This window comes from Aethalodelphis obliquidens, unplaced genomic scaffold (assembly GCF_003676395.1).
Source record: "Aethalodelphis obliquidens isolate GAN/ISIS:26980383/991018 unplaced genomic scaffold, ASM367639v1 scaffold7, whole genome shotgun sequence".
NCBI classification, from domain to species: domain Eukaryota; kingdom Metazoa; phylum Chordata; class Mammalia; order Artiodactyla; family Delphinidae; genus Aethalodelphis; species Aethalodelphis obliquidens.
In genome coordinates, this window is record NW_020837951.1 from 33,535,910 (window position 1) to 33,547,865 (window position 11,956).

Here is an 11,956-nt window from a genome sequence, read left to right on the forward strand (position 1 = left end):
GCTTTCAATAAGTGGTTGCCAGGCTTCCCTGGTGGCGCAGTGGTTGGGAGTTCGCCTGCCGGTGCAGGGGATGCGAGTTCGTGCCCCGGTCCGGGAGGATCCCACGTGCCGCGGAGCGGCTGGGCCCGTGAGCCATGGCCGTTGGGCCTGCGCGTTCGGAGCCCGTGCTCCGCAGCGGGAGAGGCCGCAGCAGTGAGAGACCCACATACTGCAAAAAAAAAAAAAAAAAGTGGTTGCCAGTCCTATTACACGAGAGGCAGCAAGTTCAAAAAGGTCACTGAGGGCTTCCCTGGAACGGCTAGGCCCGTGAGCCATGGACGCTGAGCCTGCGTGTCCGGAGAGAGGCCCGCGTACCGCAAAAAAAAAAAAAGTTCACTGACTTGTCCAAAGCCGTCCAGAAAGCTGTGGTGGAGCTGGGATTAGGACCCTGGACTGCCTCCTAGCCTAGGGCTCTTGCAATACACTATACTGGGTTACAGACAAAGCTGAGAAATAACCAGTTTGAAGGAAGAAATAACACTTGATTCCCAGCTTGACTTTCAGAACTAATGAGCAAAGTAACAATAACAGAAAGGAGAGGAGGAGGCACTTCTGGGTGGAAGGGAGAAGGGTAGGTTTGGGACACGTTGGTGTAAATATGCAGGTAAAACTGCCCACCAGGCAGGAGGAGAGGCAGGTCTGAAGCTCTGAGTGGAGGTCTGGGCTGGAGAGAGAGATGTGGGAGCCATTTTGAGGAAAAGCTGAGGATGGGTTTGACTCCTGAAGGAGAGAGTGTGCAGAGGGATGAGCAGTGGAGAGGTGAGCCTTGTGCAGCCGTCCTGGAAGGACAGAGAACCAGGGTGTGTGTCCTGAGGAGGAGAGACCCACAGATTCAAAGGCCCAGAGCAGTGCAGGAGAATGAGGAGCCAGAACTTGGTGGGAACATGGGGGCAGGGGGACCACTGGAGACAGCAGATTTGGTGGTAAAATGGATTTGGTGGCCAAAGGAAGATGAAGAAACACTGGAGGCAAAAATAGACTTTTCCTTGGAAAAGTTCAGTTGTTAAAAACAGATGGAAAATGGACCATGGGCTAGAGGGGGGTCCCAAAGTTGAGCGGTTCTGAAGAAGTGCAAGTTTGGAGGCCAGCAGGAAGCAACCAAAGGACAAGGAGATTGCAGCAGTGTTCATTCGTCTGCGATATGTCTAGACTAGATGCCATGTGCTTTATGTCTCTCAAGTTTAAATGGCCTTTCACACCTGGGTAAGGCTGAGCAACAGGACCTGATTACAGAGAAAATTAAACCCAGCACTAAAGTAACTCAGTCACTTGGGGCTAAAGAAAACCATCATGGTTTTGCATAATTCATAAATAAGTGGAAATTAAGTTTAAAGGAAAAAAAAAGAAATCACATTTAAAAATATGATCATCCCACAAAAGCAAATTAGGCTGTTGTTATCTGTGGTTAAATAAGGACTTCCAATAAATTAAAGTAGGTACTTATTTAGTACCTACCACGAATAAGGAGGAAAGTATACAATTTTTCTTCTACTCTTGTTCTTGTTTTTTTGGGTTTTTTTTTTGCGGTACGTGGGCCTCTCACTGCTGTGTTCTCTCCCGTTGCGGAGCACAGGCTCTGGACACGCAGGCTCAGCGGCCATGGCTCACGGGCCCAGCCGCTCCGCGGCATGTGGGATCTTCCCGGACTGGGACACGAACCTGTGTCCCCTGCATTGGCAGGCAGACTCTCAACCACTGCGCCACCAGGGAAGCCCTTGTTCTTGTTTTTAAAGCCAGTTTCCAGTGCTTTCTGTTGCTTTTTCTGCTTGGATAATGAATCAGTGTTCAATCTGTCAAAATGGACGAGAACATATGGGAAGGTCTTTAAAAACAAATTAAAACCAATGAGGGGTCTTTTCTTTTCTTTTTTGGCAGGAGAGGGCAAGGAAGAACTTAATTTTGGAGAAACTAGGGTACCCAGAGTGCTGGGTCATGAGGGTCAAGGTCAAGGATTGGACCCAGTTCCTAGAGCTCAGACCCTGGGGCCTGGGACCCCAGTGGCTAGTTTGACTGTGCTCATCAGCCCCTCCTGCAGCTGATTCCCGCAAAGCCTCCTCCAGCCTAGGACTCCTGCCTAATTTTTGTGCCACTCTGTGCTCTAGTTACACTGAACTATTTTTGAGTTCCCCTAAAGGATCATGTTCTCTCTCCTCCAGGCCTTGGCACAGGCAGTTTCCTAAGCCTGCACACTCCCTCCTCCCCTACACCCACCACACTGAGCCCTGCCTTCTACAGGTCCTTCTGCAAGTCCTTCAGGGTAGAAGTCACCTCCTCTCAGGATCTTCTCTGATCTCCCCACCGACCTTCTCTGGGCTCCCATAGGACCCTCTTTTGGCCCACTTACTACCCTTCATGGTGACTCCCTCTTTTCTTGTCTGTTATTCTCTCTAGACTGTGAGCTCCTCTGGGTTGGAACCATCTGGAGCACCTACTCAGCACTAAACCCAGGGCAAAGCCCTAGGGACACCATGGTGAACAAACAAGAAGTCCAGGCCTCTGCCCGTATGTGGCTTAGAGCCTTATATTATAACTGTGTCCTCCAGGACAAAGACCTCCTTGAGAGCAGAGCCTGAACTGTTTCCTACTATATCCGTAGCACCAAGCACAGAACTTAACACTTCGTAGGTGCCAATAAACATTTTCTGAACGGCCAAGTGCAGAAAAGGAAAGATGACAGCAAGGACTGAGGCATAACTGACTTCATACGTTTACTCCTCAGGCCACATTCAGCCTCTTAGGTGAACATGACTGTTCCCTGAAGTCAGCTTTCTGGAAAGTTCCTCTGAGGAAGAAGTGAAGTATTAATGCACCCAAGTTCCCCGACCCCAGCCGCCGAGGACCTGCCCTGGTGTCAAGTGCCCCAGGTTCTCAGTTGTTCCATTTATAGGCACGCTTGATGGTCACACCCTGACCTACACCCACGTCCTGCTTCCTCAAACTTGGTCCTCATTCCTGGAATATAAGCATCATTTTTATACTGTCCCTGAGCGAACAAGCCCACCATCACACCTGGGGCAGTCTGGGAGGTGAAAGTCACCTCATACTGTCTCTGTGGAAGGATTTTTGACCTGGGATACACAACTTACCTGCCTCCATTTTCCAAATGCTACCTCACTCACCCATCCAGCAAATAATTCCTGCATGCTAGGCACCCCGCCAAGCACGAGGAATAGAAAGGGGAATGAAGAGTGTGGCCCTCTTTCTGTAAACTGTATTTTACAGTAAATGTAGTTTACGACAAAAGTAAACTATGTTCACGCACTGCTGTAAAATCATGGACTATAATAACGAGGGCAACGAAGGAAACAAATTGAGTGCTGTGTGTGACTAACAAGGGGACCTTCTTTACACGGGTGGTCAGGAAGTGTCTTTCTGAAGAGTCGACACTGAAGCTGAGACCCCTATCCCAAATTCCTTCCAAATGATAGTAATCTATTCCCACACTGGGCCCCCACAGGAGGTTGAAACAGTATAGTGTCATGAAAAAATCACAGGGTTTGGAATAAGTCAGGCCTGGGTTCCACTCCCAGCTGTGTTCCTTCCTGCTAAGGAACTTCTCAACTTCCAGCCAATGGAAACAACCACCGCCAGAGGCCATAGTGAGGACCATAGGAGATGAGAGGTGTGAGACCTCTAACAGCCTGGACCTGCGGCCCAAGGTTCTTACCCCAGATACTTAGGGAGAAAGAAGTCTCATCCTGAGCTCTGGCTCCCTGGCCTGCTTCCACTGCCTGTGGCTTGGAGGACCTTCCCTATCCTCATACCTCATCTTGACAGTCTCTGCCTGTCACCAGCCTCATCTCCTCTTCATCCCCCACCACAACCCCCTGTCTGGCAGGTCCTGCCCACCCCCTCTCCCCAGTTAAGACAGTGGGTCTAGGGAATTCCAGTGGCGGTCCAGTGGTTAGGACTCGGTGCTCTCACTGTGGTGGCCTGGGTTCAATCCCTGGTCGGGGAACTAAGATCCCTCAAGCTGTGCGGCGTGGCCAAAATAAAGACAGTGAGTCTACGTTGTCTCACCTCCTCCTATCACTCTTTTTTTAAATTTATTTTTATTTTTTAATTTATTTTTTTTCCTCCTATCACTCTTAACTTCCAAGAGTCTCCAAAGCTTTAACAACTTTCACTCTTCTCCCTTACGCTGTCCTTGGGAATATCGTCCATTCACAGAGCTTCAAGATGTATGTTTTCATGGGTGACTCCCAGATATTCATCACCAACCCTAGTCTGACTGCTCTCCTGGTTGCCTGCTCAGCTCACAACCATCTCTAGAAACAGCCCCAGTACACCAGAACGCCCCATAGCAACCTGGTCTCAAACATGTGATACTGCCAACCCGAGGCCAACCAGATTGATGCAGACGTGTATTAAAAGATAATATTCCAACCGATAAGCACATGAAAAGATGCTCAACATCATTAACCATCAGGAAAATGCAAATCAAAGCTACAATGAGATTCTACCTCACACTCAGTAGGATATCTAGAATTAGAAAGACAGATAATAACAAGGATGTGGAGAGATTGGAAACCTCATACACTGCTGATGGGATATAAAATGGTGCAGCCGCTTTGGGAAACAATCTGGCAGCTCTTCAAAAGGTTAAACATGGCATTACCATATGACTCAGCAATTCCACTCCTAGATATATCCCCAAGAGAAATAAAAACACGTGTCCACACAAAAACTTGTACACAAATGTTCATAGCAATATTATTCATAAAAGCCAAAAAGTAGAAACAACCCAAATGTCCATCAACTAATCAACAGATAAAGTATAATATAGCCACTCAGTGGACTATTACTTGGCAACAAAAAGGAATGAAGCACTGATGCATGCTACGACATGGAAGAACCCAGCATTGGAACCTTGTCACATGAGTATTCAATAGGTGAAACTTTCAAGAGTATTCATCTGAGATAAATTGTGAAGAAGAGAGTCTGGGGGTTAGGGGAGCCATGATGGACATTGTCAAATATTTGCAAGACTCCATTTAAAAAGCTAAATTGGATTTTTCCCCTCTGCAGCTCCATGGGGCAAAATTAGAGCCAAGAGTGTTATAGGAAATTAGATAAGTAAGAGCTTTTTAAGTAGACTGCTTATCGAGTTAACAACACCCATGATAATAAAAAATAAAGCTGCCTTACTATTGTGGAGATAAAGAACTTTCTGTTTTTCTAAGATGGTAAATACATTGCCTTATAAAGTGTGAGGTCCCCATCACCAAGGTATCCAACGAAAGTCAGGTAGGCATGTTGCTGAGGGGTTTCCAACATCAGTAGAGGAATTTGACTAGATGAGATCTGGTTCCTTCCTGCCTGGGGATCCTGGATTTCATTGCATTTTAGAAGTTTCCATGGGTGTCTGGAGATACAACTTTGTTAGCTCCAGATTGGTGGGTTCTGATTTTTGGGACTCTAGACTCCCTTCTGTAAACTTGTATCATCCACTGCCATTTTGGCCTTCTACTCCTCAAAATAAAATAATTTTTCCCAGTTCCAAGTTCAAAGGGGGTGGGGATAATTAATGTGAATTAGTGTAGTTTGAAAGAGCAGTAAAGTTTGGGATAACTGACTTACACAAGATCACAAAACTGGTAGGAAGAGGCAAATCAGGATTTGACTCTCCTCTCCAAATCTGTATTCCTGGGTTCGACTTATAATCACATTTATGTCAAACACCCAACTGTGGGGCCTTTTAAGCTCCTGACTGCCATTCTCTGCCCAGAGGTTTTCACAATTCACGTGTTTGGCGTTCTGAGTTGAATTGTGTCCCCGCAAAATGCATATGTTGAAGTCCTAATGCCCAGTCCCTCAGAATGTGACCTTACTTGGAAACAGTGTTGTTGCAGATGAATTAGTTGAGTTCATTAGGGTGGGCCCTAATCCAAGATGATTAGGTGTCCTTATAGAAAAGGGAAATTTGTGCACAGACGCATACACAAGAACCCCACATGAAAGACACAGGGAGAAGATGGCCATCTATAAGCCAGGGAGAGAGGCCTGGAACACAACCTTCCCTTGCAGCCCTCAGGAGGAACCAACCCTGCCAACACCTTGACCTTGGACTTCTAGCCTCCAGAACTGTAAAACGATAAACTTCTGTTGTTTATGTTACCCAGTCTATGGTACTTTGTTATGGCAGCCCCAGGAAGTTAATACACGTGAGGAAATGTCATTGAGGAAATATGCACTGAGGGCTGGTGGGTGAGGCACAGCAAAGGGACTCAGGCCCATGGCACTGAGCACTCACTCTCTAGCAGGGGAGACAAGACAGGGAGCAGAGTAGCCAGTGCCAGGGCCATGAGAACAAGTTATCAAAGTCACTGAATGAGAAACCCAGGGAGGGAAGTTTCCTGTCTGCTGGCCTGCTGGAGAGGCTAATGCCTTTGCACTGGTTCTTGAAGACTGGGATGGTTGGCTTATGCAGGTGGAGGAAGAGTGCAGACAGAGGAGGCAGCATGAGCAAGGTGAAACACACAGGAATGTTCGGATGGCCAGGTAGGGCATATGGAGATTAGGTGCAGGAAGTAAGGCTGATAGGGTGATTTGGGATGTTGTGTGTGTGTGCACTTGGGGGGTGTGTGGCACTGGGAAGTCACTGAAAGTTCCTGAGCTGCATCAGGAGAACCAGGCTGTGGGGAGATCCCTTGAGCAACATAGGGAGGACAGGTCCTGGGTGAAACACTGAGGGGCCTCAAGTGGCCTATGATGTGGGAACTTGGATTTCCTCAGCCTCATTTCTTCCATTTCCCTCTTCCTCCTGCCGAAGCACCCACACTGTGGAGTGCTCTGGGTATCAGAAGTTCCCATCCACAGAGGGATCCTCCAAGTCCAGTGGAATAGTCTACTGTTACTAGCTCATCCCTGGCCTTTACCCTGGGATTAGCACAAGGCAGGGAGAGAAGTCGGCCTTGCTCTGCACTCTGGGGCCTTGCAACAGTCATCCTGAGCCCCAATTCCCTCATTTGAAAGATGGGGTCAGAATCCTCACACTGCCTCCCTTGAACAAGATAATGGATGTGAGCTATGCGAACTGTAGCATGGTATGGACGCATTGGGGGCCATCATTCTTTTGTCAGAAGTGGGGCTCAGGACGGGTCAGACTGGAGCTGGTCAGGCCTGAGCTTGGCAGAGTGGATGTAGGTAGGATTTGGACAGGTAGCTGTGGGAAGCACCAGGTGGCTACGGAAACAGGAAAGCAATGGGCTGATGTGCCAGCAGGAGTGAAACCTAATGGCAGATCAGGGACAAGGTAGGGCCCTGACCCAGTACTGGTATGGACAAAGCCAAGGGCCTGACAGGAATTCCTATCACCAGGGGCTGGCTGGGATCCTGCAGACTACTCACTTCCCCAGAGTCCATGTCACCCACTCCCAGACTCCCCCAGTGCCAGGTCACCCACTCTGCTCAGATGCCCACCTCTCACCCACCTGCTGCTGCTGCTGCTGCAGCTACCAGGTGCACAGCTGTGCAGAACCCCCGCTGCACGCGTGCTAGCCTAGTTGGCCACTAAGAGAAGCCCATGGTGTGGGCTGTTCCCAGCAGTTCTCCACATCACCCCTCACAGTGTCCAGCACTCTCACATTCATTAGCTTACCACAGCGTGCTCAGGGCACCCCCAATTTTTAAGTGGAAAACTGAGTCCCAAGAAGCAAATGGTCTTTTGCCAGTTCACTAAGATGGTATATGGCAGGGCTGCCTCTCACAACGTGAAATTATTATGATTAAGAGTGGTAGTTGTATTTATAGAGTGCCCACTGTTTGCCTGCACCCCTAAAGCATTTCATGGTTCTAATTCTAAAAAGTAGCTCTGTTCGCACTCTGTCTTCACTCTGTCCCGAGCCTCAGGGTCTTGTGAGCCAACATCTACTTTGCTCCGGAGAAGAAAGAAATAGGTCCACTAACTTTCTCATTAGAACAGAGCCAGGAGCCAGACAGCCCTACGGAGGAGCATTTGGCAAAGAGCAGAAACTGAATTCGGGCAGAGCTGGGTTGGAATAGGCTGGCTATTCACCGGCTACGTGACTTTAGAAGCACTTCACCTCTAAATCCTTCAGTTTTCATATCCGTGAAATGAGGATTACAGTTTAGCTCCCTCCCTCTGATTCAGAGCATTAGTGCCCCGCTAGGGGCAGATATACATCCTGCTCATGCTAAGGCAAGTCTGTAATTCTGTCTTCCAGTCTGATCAGTCTGACTAGTAAAACAGATTTACTAGTATTCCTGTTGCAGTTTTTGGATGACACCTCATTCACCGTCAGTCTTGGGGGTGCAGCCCTCATCCAGCCTTGTCCAGGTAACTGTAACAGCCTCCTCAATGATCTCTTGCTACAGGTCTACCCCTTTCTACTCCACCAGCCTAAGGCACAGCTCTGATATTTCCCACTAGCCCAAACCCTTACCTAACTCCTCAGGAGGGTGGGGTAAGTGGAAGTAACGGCATGTAATTAACTACTAGCATGTCTACTGCTGGTTAGCACTTGGAATATATACCCCCATTCCGATTTGTATAGCTGGATCAGAGCTGCAAGCTTGCTTAAGCTTGGGCCCCATATTTTCAGCCAAGGAACTGAAGGTTCACAGAAGGGAGGTGACTCAGGAGGGTCAAATACCAGCTAGTGGCCAGGCTGGGGCTAGAACAGGTCTCTGGGTTCTCTCTGAGGCCTCCCTCACCACACCTCCACTCCTCTTCCCCAGGGCTGGGGTGGGGTGACGTTGTAACGAACACACATGCTGACCTGGGTCAAGACCCCTTAATCAAAGTAACTCTAGGGTCATTTTCTTTTCTCTATATGCCCTTCTGACACCTCTGGGACAAGTTATAAAATACTTGGTCAGAGATTACGAAGCTGACCTAATTGGCTCTAGGAAGAACTTCAACACTTGCTTCAATCTTGGTGGCTTTCCTGCAGAGCAACTGTTTGGCAGCTGAAGCTTAAGTCAGCTGGTAACTTGACTCCCTTTCAAACTGTCAACACAGTGGTATCACCAGTCTCATTAAAATTGATGTCAGCACAACCTGACAGGGCTGGAGAAAATGGAAGGTCATAGCCTAGGGATAGAACCACCTCTGTGGTTCTGTCTCACCCTTCTCTGATGGGAGGGTGGTGTAGCCCAAACAGGAATGCCAGAAATGGAAACCATTGACTCTGCTGTAACTCTGCTCACATGTGTCCTAGTTAGGAGTCCTGGTAGTGGTGATGAGTGGGGGCTAGCGTCTTACACAAGGTGCTCTGCATTTCCATCAGAAGTGTCAGTCACTCTTCAGGGCCTGGATGCCTAAAGCAGGAATAAACTAAAGGTAAGAGCAAAGTTGAAAGCAGGGCCAGGTTCTTTCACTACTTCACCAGGAAACCTTGGGCCAGTCCTTGACGCTTTCCTGTGCCTCAGTTTCCCCATATCTACAATGAGCAATAGTTCTAAGCCCTTTTATTTTTAAGAGACGAATGCTTCAAATGCATGCCAACATATCACACAGGAACAGGGCCATTGCTCTGGATGTAGGGCAGGCGTGTGTGGAAGAGACCCCTCTCCCCACCCTGCAGGAAGGAGCAAGTAGGAACCAGTTATCCAGCCCATCACAGCTCCCATCCAGCTCAGACATTTATAACTTAAACATTCACTGCAAAAGCTGGGAGCAAACCCACTCAATGAACGTCTCCTTCAGATGGGAATTAACTCCAGAAATATGGTCTGCTCTGTGACCTCATCACCAAAAATCCTGTTCCTGAAGAAGTTTAAAATAGTCTTTAGTCAAGAGCAGCTAAGCCAGGGAATTCCCTAGTGGCACAGTGGTTAAGAATCCGCCGGCCAATGCAGGGGACATGGGTTCAAGTCCTGGTCCGGGAAGATCCCACATGCCACGGAGCAACTAAGCCATGTGTGCCGCAACTACCAAGCCTGCACCCTAGAGCCCATAAGCCACAACTACTGAGCCCGCGTGGTGCAACTACTGAAGCCAATGCGCCTAAAGCTCATGCTCCGCAACGAGAAGCCACTGCAATGAGAAGCCCACGCACCGCAACAAAGAGTAGCCCCTGCTCGCCATAACTAGAGAAAGCGCACGCGCAGCAACGAAGACCCAAAACGGCCATAAATAAGTAAGTAAATAAATAAATATTAAGAGCAGCTAAGCCTCAAGGCCCTCCCAGAGGTCTGAATGTCACAGGCTTCTGGAAAACCTAATTTTAAAACAAGAAAAAGGGCTTCCTTGGTGGTGCAGTGGTTGAGAGTCCGCCTGCCGATGCAGGGGACACGGGTTCGTGCCCCGGTCCAGGAAGATCCCACGTGCTGCGGAGCGGCTGGGCCCGTGAGCCGTGGCTGCTGAGCCTGCGCTCCGCAACGGGAGAGGCCACAACAGTGAGAGGCCCGCGTACCGCCAAAAAAAAAAAAAAAAAAGAAAAAGAAAAAGCATGATAGAAATGAAAAGCTGGTTTGATAGTTCCCTAGAATCCTCACTGGCCACAGGTAGTAGATCAAACTGACATTTTTGCAAAGTGAATGCAAAAGAAAGGTCTGCCGTTCAAGCCCCCTTGGGATAAGGTCCCAAATCACTGCTCCAGTCTCACCTGCCATTCCTCTTCTTCCTCTTCATTCTCTAGTCAAACTTGCCTATTTGAAGCCAAGCGTACACAACTCCCTACCTCTGACCTCTGTCCATCATGTTCCTCCCTACTTTCTCCATTTCTATTTCTAAACTCTACTCACATCCGCATGTGCGCCTCAAATACTTTCCTTTCTAGGAAACTTCCCTAATCCTCCCAGTTAAAAGCTACCTTTCCTACCTCTAAATTACTCTTAACACTTACTGGACCACTGGTACTAGGTCTTGGTAAACATCATTCCCATGTGTCTTCTCTTCCCTACTAGTTCCTATGAGCACCCAAGGGCTGGTTTGTCTTTTTTGCTGTTTGCAAAAAGCAAACTCCGCTTTAAAGCCTAGAGGGGACTTTAATGTAAAGTACATGATTTGGGGGCTCCACTGACACTAAAATGACAAATTCAGATTAGTTTCCAATCTTTAACATTGCTTTTACATGTGTAAAAACACACTCACTCCAGTAGCTTATAGCTAAGAGTTACCAAAACAATCCTCAAGTCTTCCACTACAAAAATTGACAATGTAGTCGCACATGTATTAAATTGTTGAGACACTGCATAAAGACTGCAGAATCTTACCCCTCCCCCAAGTCCTTTTAAGATCCGTAAGAACAAATTTCCATCTTCCGCAAAAAAAGCTGAGCTGAGGCAGTGTGTACCCACGCCCCTCCCCCACCCCAGCCAAGCTTTTCACATGTCATTCCTCCTTAGCTTGCCTGTCTTGATAACAAACTATACCCTGTTCACCTGGTCAGTCGAACCCTACATGTTTCAGCCTTCGTGCAAAGCCCATTTTTTTCTTCAGACCTTCCTGTCAGAAGCCATTTGGTCACACCCCCTCAACTTTACAGACTGGGAGGTAGTCCAGAGGGCAACACAAGGTCACACAGGAAATCAGTGGCAGAGCCAGAACTAGAATTCAGATCTCCTGGGACTCAGAGTAAGGCCTTCTCCTTTATACTACCTCCTTTACTTAATTCATCTATTATTTGAATCTAGCATTATTTTTACTGGCTTTCAGGGGCTCCAGAGCATTGAATTTCACACATTATTTTTCAAAAGTCTACCTCATTACTCTCAGTCATCAAGAATGAGGATTAGAGTTAAATGCTCAAAGATCCTACATACTTGTGTATTTCCCCTCAACAACCACTAATATAAAAACACCAAAGAAACCAGTTCTTTAGTGTGTTTCAACACAGGCTTACAATCAAAGTCTTAAATTACAAATGTAAGCATACAACTAGGCTTTACCAAAGAGGAATGTGTTTATTTCACTTAAATTCTTAAAAATACTTTTTTGGCAGTTGTCACA